At 39.0% G+C, this 9,553-nt stretch overlaps 1 long non-coding RNA gene across 1 annotated transcript; it reads right to left on the reverse strand.

The window, feature by feature from the left end:
• Positions 1-772: 772 nt before the first annotated feature.
• On the reverse strand, positions 773-3,800 carry LOC113747180 (uncharacterized). The gene is made up of 3 exons (XR_003463420.1): positions 3,765-3,800; positions 2,459-2,532; positions 773-843 (listed from the first exon to the last, which is right to left on the reverse strand). It is a non-coding gene; the product is annotated as an uncharacterized LOC113747180 (long non-coding RNA).
• Between the last annotated feature and the right edge of the window lie 5,753 nt (positions 3,801-9,553).

The raw sequence follows: 9,553 nt of genomic DNA on the forward strand, positions 1-9,553 counted from the left end.
TTGTGGAGTTGAATTGGAGAGTTTGGAGATTGGATTGCGAGTATTATTATCATTATTGTTGTAAAGTGTTTAGTTTCTGTATGTGTGAGAATAAACACACATTCTTTGCCACCTGAAGAGTCATACTACTGTTATTTTGCCTCCAGAGCGCTCAGGCAAGTTGAATCACTTTAAATATTAAGCAGAGAAGGTGTGTGTGTGAATGTGTTCAGAAGTTCAAGTCTTTGTTAGCTAGTGAGATGACTGACACTGCAAGGAGACAACAAGCAAGGTGTATGCTGGAGTGTATCCACGTAAGTTCACTCTTATGGAGTCATTTAAATCTTCATCTGTCAGTCTTGTTCTGAGCTTTGATTTCAGGACATTCATGTCAGAAAAAGCTGACTCACAGAGGTATGTAGACCCAAACAAAGCAGGCATTTTCAGAGCTGGTTGGTGAAGGTTTTCATAGTTATCTGGATCTACCAAGCTCCAGAAATGCTGTGAATGCAGCTGAGACTTCAATTGGCCTTTATTTTGAAGGTTTATAACCTCCATTTCCATTTTCACAGGATCCACAGTTTTGCACTGAAAGGAAAGAAAGCGCTGAAGTATCTTCCCCTGACTTAGCCATCTGACCTTGGTGTGGAGGAGGAGATCCCCATACTCCGCAGAGCATTCCTCCAGGAACAGCTTGAAGCTCTGGTGTTGCTTGCCTTTACTCGAATGGAATTGATGATCCTGATAACAGGCATCATGACATGGTTAAATCTCATATCTTTTGCGCATATAGCCTTTTGGTGAATGTTGCAATGATAGTTCAAAAACTTTGGAAAGTCCGGGTCTTCTTTGCAGTGCGCAAACCTGCAAAACACAAACATTCATGAAACTCGACATCGTCAAAATCTTCAACATTGAAAATCAAACAATTCCTGTCCAGTGTTTCAGTCCAGGTGACAGCTGATCACGTTGAAGTCAGGCCTGCTGAAAACAAGCTGAAATGGCTCAGTCCCCAGAGGGTTAAAAAGAATGTGAGATATTGATAAAATGTTAATTGTATTTTTTTCACATTTGATTATAATTGAAAATATTGACTTGCTTTATTCTGCTAAATATCACTGGTTTAAACAAGTGCTAGTCCTTGTGTTTAAAGTCCTATGCATTTATTTAGAAATGATAGCATATTTCCATCTTGTATAGAATTTTGGTAGTGCAGTGAACCTTTTTGTTCTGACTTGCATTCTGGGGATGAATGTATGACTAATGATGATCTTGATGTATGTTGCAGGATTAGGTCCAGGGAATGTGGAGCTGTAAGGGGTGCACAGAAACTGTATCAAGTAGGTCCAAGCTTTTACATCACTACAAGTTAAAGAATCCACATTTTGGATGTAGTTCTCGCTATCCATGTACGTACCAGCACTGTCTATGCACATTTAAGTCGTGGAATGCCCTTATTGTCCACCAAAGTAAAATCCACACCACAGGTCTCCCTCACAAAAAAGGACTGTCTTGTGTGCACTGGCAAATTGCTATTATACCTAATAGCACATCATGTGTCTGTGCGCCATTTCCCTCCTTGACTGTCCTGCTCTGCTTTTGTGTGTAATGGTGACATTCTCCCTGAGTCCTCTGTGCTTTTTCAGATCATCGCTGAATTCAAGAGAATCACCACCATTCCACTTCAGTCCAAGTTCCTGTCTCAGCTAGACCTCCACTCTGACAATCTGACAAGGCAACACCAAAGGAGAGGAGGACAGCTAGGGGAAAAGCTCAAAAGAGTCACTGCACAAATCGCTAATGTACGTGATAGTGTCCTAGAAATGTTTTTTAAAGAATTCATTTTTTTTTTTTTGGATGTTAAGTAATTTTGATGTTTTTGGATGTTAATTCAGCACATGAGCTGAATTAAAACACTAATCTAGAAAACGTCCTTTCAGTGTGATGATGTAGATGCTGGACGAGATTAAAGGAGCCTGTGTCTACATGGGCGAAGATCCAGATAACCATCTACAGAAATATGTGGTATGTATATGAATGAGTGTTTCCACTTCTCTTACTCTCATTCTTGATCACTTGTGCTAAAATCATTGATCAATTAAAATAATATTTATTATAATTTTCATTATCAATGGCTTACTGTTTCATACAAAAAAAACCTATAGTGTTTCTGGTTGATGCTAAATGAACTTAAAGGTAGAATGAACATTTCTCAAACCTTTTTGTCAAATTCAGCAAATATCTCATGGCCTGCCAGCTGTCTCATATGCAGCCATGGATCTGTAAATGTGCAACAAAGTGGCTCAGACTGCATTGAAAATGGTTTCTCATTGAATGCTTCCATTTCATTAAATGTTTATATTTGCCTTGATTCTAACTTTCACCTTACCTAGATCTATAGTGTCACTGTTTTATGTTTATCATTTTCTTGATGGAGCCTGGTGAATAGTTTTGATTTGACTAACTTTGGTTTACTTACCTTTTTGTCTGTTTTGTACAGAGCCTGGATTACAACACCATCCATGAGGCCATTGGAGACACCACAGTTGGGATCTATGTTGTCAAAGAACATGCTTCAATTGATGAAGTAGAGGACATTGGCATTGTTCTTGAAGGCATCGAGGTGTTACAAGATCTTGATAATGTAACATTAGTGGTTGCTATGCTGTTTGGACGGATGTATGTGCTCAACCTTAGCTACCCTTCTGAAAAAAAAAAATCTATGAACACTTGCCTAATTCTGATTGTGGCATAATTTGTTTACAGTAAAAAAAAATACTTTTATTACTGTATTTTGTATTTTCTGTTGAGGATGCACTTGCATGCAGTAATAACTGTCCAGTTTTTGAATGTACTACAATAAGTGATTTGTGGTTTGTATTTTCGTTGTTTGTGTTTTTTAATCTAAGCTTTGTATTTCTATGCTGAAGTAACTATGTGTGCGATTTGTAAATGTGAACACTAGCTGTTACTTGCCCAATTCAGATGTGACGTATTTTGTTTACTGGTTTACAGTAAAAAAAATACTCTTATTACTGTTGTTTTTTGTATTTTGAATTGTACTGGTATTACAATGGTTACAGCTTTGTATTTCAACGCTGAAGTTACTGTATGTGTGATTTGCAAAGTTTTATGCAAGAATACAGTACATTTTTTCAATGCAATCTGTTTTGATTTTTGTATTTGCACACAACACAAAACTGATGTCTACAATGCATTTGGCTGCCTTTAACAAATCAAGTTACATTTAGAGACCTAAAATGGGTTGTAAGGAAATAATAAAGTTGCTTTTATTTTACATAATACATTTAAATAATATTAACATTAACAAATCAAGTTTGTTATATTTGAAAATCAGGTATCCTGAACATGATAAAATTGCTTTCATACTACAGTGGTCCCTCGTTTATCACAGGGGATACGTTCTAAAAATAACCCGCAATAAACGAAATCTGTGAAGTAAGTTTTACACTTATTATACATGTTTTAAGGCCGTAAAACCCCTAACCACACACTTTTATACACTTTTCTCAGACAGGCATTAACTTTCTCACATTTCTCTCTTATTTAAACACTCTCAAAGTTCAAACTTTCGCAGATTTAACAAAAATAAGTACAATACTATTAGTAAATGAAAACCAAAGATCAAAACCTGTTTTCAAGCCCAAACTAAATGAAAACCAAAGATCAAAACCTGTTTTCAAGCCCAAACATTTTAAACAAATTTAACTTTAATGCTCAATCTACGAGGTTTGACACATAAGAAATTATTACCAGTAACTCACGCGTATTTCACAGTTCCTCTGAAGGTGCCGAACATAATGCACGTTCATACTGTACAGTACGCTGTAAAAAAAAAAAGCATGCAAAATTACACACACAAAAAAAAAAAAAGCGAAACAGTGAGTCCGCTAAAAGTGAACTGCGTTATAGCGAGGGACAACTGTACTTAATTAAGTGGTGTTGCAGTAGTAAATAAAAAAAGTTATCTCAACTTCATTATTTTAAATGCCTGAACATGATTGAAATATTTTGGTTTAACAAGTAATAATACATTGAGAAAAAGAAGGAAATTTTGTCAGTCATCCACATTCTTGTGGGACCGATGTACACATTAAAAATCAAGTAGATCCAAAGGACTCTTTTTTTCAGTGTACATCGGCAATACCAGACGAAATTTCCGTTTTATTTTTATGGTCCCTGAATAGCGTTTCAGCCACTGTGGTCATGGCCTTCTTTATGATCCCGCCATCGGTGAACGGCTTTTTGCGCTTCGTTAAATTGTGCGCCACTTTAAACGAAGCCTCTATAGCTGAATTGGCCTTCTTCGCTGGTTTGGTGAACAGCGACTGTTGCTGCTGAAGCGTTGTCTTCAGCTCCGTTATCTTGTCTCTCCATATACTGCAAAGGTCTGTATCCACACCTTTCCAACTACAGCAGTGGTGATCTGAGGTAAAAAGGACGAACACTCAGTTCTTTTTCGCCCACAGTGTATACACAATTAACATCAATGTTTCCCACAGGACACAGCGCAGATTATCCCTGATCTTGATTTAAACGAAGGAGTACTTTTAAACTCCCCTGAAAATGTCTTTTCTATAGTTTAAATCTCAGGTGGACCTCTCTGTGCCAAGTGCAGCCCGAAACTGCCCCAGAAACCAAAATAGCCACTTAGTGGCAACGCGGGGGTCTCAAACCCAACTGCTACGCCTTCAGATCCACACACTCTGTTCTCTAATAAATTTCTGTTACAGCCCCAATATTTTTACATTTTTTTTTACACCATTGTCAGCTTTCTTGAGTTCTCACTTTAAATCAATATGCCAATTAAACATCTAACTGGGAGGTTTGTATGACACATACATTCCAAACAATGCCAGAGGTTTCAGCCAAGACATTGTCCCTAAGACACTGAAGCTCCTGACCCCCGCCCACCCTGTTGGGTCAGAGATGTTTTTATTTTTATATTCCAGGCAAATTAAATGAGCACATAGTTTTTTATGATTTCACAGACGCATAGTAATAAAACTTTACACGTACCACGCCTTTGTTCTGTTGAAATCCTGTTCGTGACATCAATTGTTGTGGAGAAATTGCTGAAGTCAAAGGTCAGTAGTGAGGTCAGGAGTTCAGAAAGTGTTCAGGAGCCTCTGATGTCTTATGCTGTATTATTTATTGATGCTTAGCTAAGGAGAATTAGAGACACTCTCAAAGTTCATCAGAAGTGCCTGAGTCGGTCTCACATTCTGCCGAACTCGAACTGGTGGATCGACTTTAAACCCTTTAAACACTTTAAAGATAACACCACAAATACTATACGCCCAGAATTAGTCAAAGAGAATGTTTTTAATTCATGCAGGTGTTATTGTCAGCAAATTCTAGTCTGGAGACACATGTCTGATTACGCAGACCGGAACGTCAACGGAAATCTATCTATTATGTCTAGGAAGGCAGCAGTAAGTCTTTTCGACCCTGGCCACCACAGTGACTGGCACCTACTGTTCCCAATCAAAGCCAAACAATTAATCCTGCTAAGGACCTCAATTGTGTATTGTGAAAATTCCATAACAAGCAGGACCAAAAGTGAAACTTAAAGTTTTTGTTTAATGTAACTTTATTTAAAATGCTTCTGTGAACCTATTCAGTTCTGTTGTGGTGATTCAAACCACCCCGAATTCTGTAGACCTGATGTAGAGCAGAGAGATATTGAGTTTAAAGAAGACAAAGACAAATAGTCCAGTTTCACCTGTTGCAAGAGGGAGAACACAGCTCTCAGTTCTTACAGACCCCGCGGTCTGCACAACTTCACGCCCAGCTGAGTTCTGAGCTCTCTCTGGCTCCAGCTAGTTTTATTAAATCACACAAACGGTTACATATTTGTTATTATCTTCATACAGGGTAGTCTGCTGAGTTCAGCCGATGCCCGGGTGTGTGTGTGTGCTCTTTTCTTGGACCATCGTGTCCTTGTACACTCTGTGCCTAGATTCAGATGCCTTGTAACAGTTTCTAGTTGTGCTCACACACATACCTCAGGCGTGGGATTGCACTCAGACACAAACTGTAATCTGCAAAAACACTCTGCTGGTTATACAACATTCTTAAAAGCAATAGTTCAACATAATCACACAGTTTAATATTCTTAAATGATTATTAGGCACTTCAGATAATATAATCCACAATAGTAAGATGTTCTGTGTCTGCTTTCAGTTCTAACCAAGGGGAGTCTCCTATTTCTCTGCTTATCTGCTCGTCTCTCTCTCTGTGTGTAGGCCTTGAACCTGCAACTCCTGCAAAACACTTATACTAGTTACACAACACTCAAAAGCAATATACTCTGTGTGACCTTATACTTACCCAGATACATTTAACACACATCTATTTTAATTCAAACATTATTATACATTTCCACAGTTCTCACTCTCCTCTCTCTCGAGGCTACAGGAGTATCAGGCAGGCTAGAAATGTGAGAATTCACGGCTGACCATTGATTTATTCCAGCAAATGTCTTAAGTTCAAGTGTGCCATGCTTGTTGGCATCAACCAAACCATCATCCATGACCTTGCCAATGGCTGCTACCTGCCCCAACAGTGAAAAATCAACATTTTGACATTTTCTACACTCCATTAATGACAGGTACACCCAAATCACCAGATAACCATAACCTGCAAGCAGACGTTTCAACTAGTGACCGGTCAAAGAGTCAAAGAGTGTATCGAGTCCAGTCTGACCAGTAACTGACCTATAGTCAGATCACACACTGAGGTCTTAAGGCCAACTCACACCGGACGCGGAACGGAAGCGGAACGGCACCGCCGCGGTCACCGTAGCAAATAGAATCCAGTCTAGTCAATGAGAGCACTCACACCGGGCGCGGATCAGACGCGGATCAGAAGCGTCCCAGAAGCGGCTCTCCGCGCCACGGCGCGAGCTTTCCGCAAGATTTCTATTTCTTCCGCGAGCCGCGGCTAAACCTCGTAAATTTCAACAGAGCACTGCGCACCAGACAGGAAACCGGGCCTTGAATCAACGTAATAAACTTCCGCTCCCTTTCAAAATAAAACACAATACTCAGTTCATGTAGCTTTTTTCAACTTCACATCAACGTTACGTCATGACCGGTGGCACCAGGTGATCAAAGATCGATCAAAGGGTCTCAATGAGAGACTAATTGTTGAAGTGGAACAACACACAATCATTTATGACACAACAGATGCTTTTTATAATCTCCTCCACGTCGGAGAAGCAAAGTCAGCTGTTTGTTGTTGTTGTTTTCTTTATACACTGTTTATCGCGGGGTCTCGGGTATGTCCAGGATTCTCGCGTGATCTCGCGTGAATACGGCCGGCTCGCTCCGCTGCCGTTCCGCAGCTGATCCGCGTCCGGTGTGAGTTGACACCGGGCAAAGTACCGTTCCGCTTCCGTTCCGCTTCTGTTCCGCGTGTTAGTAGAAGCAAAAAGGTAGAATTTATTGGACCACACTAATTTGACAGAGATGTGCTCTGTGGACTTTGTCATAACTAGAGAGTGGGTCCATTTGAAAGAATTGTTTGATTCTTGGATTTTTCGATGAAGTAGAATGATTGAGAGGGAAGAAAAAAAATCATCACACCCAGCATGATTTAGATTCCTGTCCAAAGTGTTCACACTGAGAAGATTCCACTACTATAAAACTATCAAAATAAACAGAGCACTTCCACTGAAGTGAACCTTGTCACTTAGCCAATAGAATAATTCCAGAGCTTTCTGATAGAGAAGGACTCTCTCATTTTATGGTTTAAGAAAAATGTATAGTACAAATCTCTACATATGCATGCTCTCTCTGTGCATGTGTCTTCTGCACCATTTGAATGAGTTTTTTTTTGTGCTAGAGGACTTCTTTTGATGCCCCATAGAACAAACTTTGAATCAAAAATGCTCTTCTCTCTCATATTCCTCCACCTAACCCATACTTGCATCCAATTCTGCACTAAACACACACAGTATTCTAGTCTAATCCTGAATATGTTATCATGGTATATGGCAAACAGCAAACAAAAGCACATAGAGCCAGAGGTGCTGATGATTATTGCTACACGGCCTTGCTTGCTTGGGAGGGCTATTGACAAGGTTTCTTTGGTTTACTATTTTGGATTCTTCAGGATAAGTAATACATTCAAGCATGGGAACATGTAGGATTTTATCTGTTATTTTCATAGTTCATTTTTATTTCAGCTGTTCACACAGCAGGCAGAAAGACGGGTGTCCTGTGTGCATAAAACATTCTGTTTGAAAATTTGATTATTTTTTTTTTGTTATTTACCTGCATACAGAATGTTATTGTTACACCATAAGAAAAGAATGATAATAGAAATGAAATGAAAAAGTTGCACATCAGCTTGTGAAAAGACTAAAAACTAAAAGACTAAAGTAAACAATATTACCTCATTTGATCCCGCTGAGGTGGAGGCTACATGCTGTTTTGTCTTTGGGTGTTGAAGTATGATCAAGACAAATCGCAATACTTAAAGTAAATAATATATAAATATTACCTCATTTGATTTTACAGTGCTGTTAAACTGCATTTGCTTTTTGATTACAAATAACAGTGCGAGAAATCTCATGAAATACACTGTTTTATTTAGAATTCTGATTAATAATTTAAGTAATAGTTACAACCAAGTGACCACATCAACAGCTCGTAGGTTGAAGGATTTGGAGCTCAGCATAGGAGAGGTTGGCAGCATTCACTCTTGTGCAGTTCGATTGAAATATAACAATTTGCTGATCTTTGCCCTTCAGGACTGAGATTATCAACGTTTGAGAGAGAAAAGTGCTTCACCTTTTGACGGATAGAAACTGATTTGTTCTGTTCTTATCTGTGTGTTATTCCAGTGCCATCACTAAAAAATTAAGTACAGGTCTGCAAGTGTATCCCAAGTGTATCCATTATGGGCAGCATTGTAACAAAAGCTAAACATCATTTGTGTCTTGTTAACTGTCAAATTCAGGTAGTTGAATTTGAATATATGCTGTGTGGACGTGTTTGGGAAATATGCATGTTGTTTGTTTGTGTATGTATCCTTATACCTGGCAGTTGGCGGCACACACAAAAGTAATAATATTCAGCATAAAGAAGAAGGGAACTCAAATATGAAACACAAGCAGAATATAAAATAAGACATTTTGCATGGAAGTTCTTTTGCAATGAAAGAACTCCAAACTACAGCCCTGAAGGCATACTTTATTGCTGCAGATGACTTCAACTTCTGCTACCTAACAACCCTACTCCTAATTCCACCAATATTTTGTCATTTTACGCCCCACTGGAGAAAAAAAGACCTTGGATGTTTAGACCAACATTGCTGAGGCATACAGAGTCATCCCCCACCCAGGCCAGCCTCTCTCTGGTCCTGGCTCACACTGGACCCTTCCAATTCACATACTGCCAGAAGAGGTGTGCAGAGGAGGTCATCTCCATGGCATTGCACTGTTAGATTAGATAACCACACCTCCTCAATACTACTTTATCAAGTTTCTAGGCGACACTGCAGTGGTTGGTTTTGTTAACAACAATGATAAGTTGGCCTACAGAGG

The sequence above is a fragment of the Larimichthys crocea genome, chromosome XII (assembly GCF_000972845.2).
Source record: "Larimichthys crocea isolate SSNF chromosome XII, L_crocea_2.0, whole genome shotgun sequence".
Taxonomy (NCBI): domain Eukaryota; kingdom Metazoa; phylum Chordata; class Actinopteri; family Sciaenidae; genus Larimichthys; species Larimichthys crocea.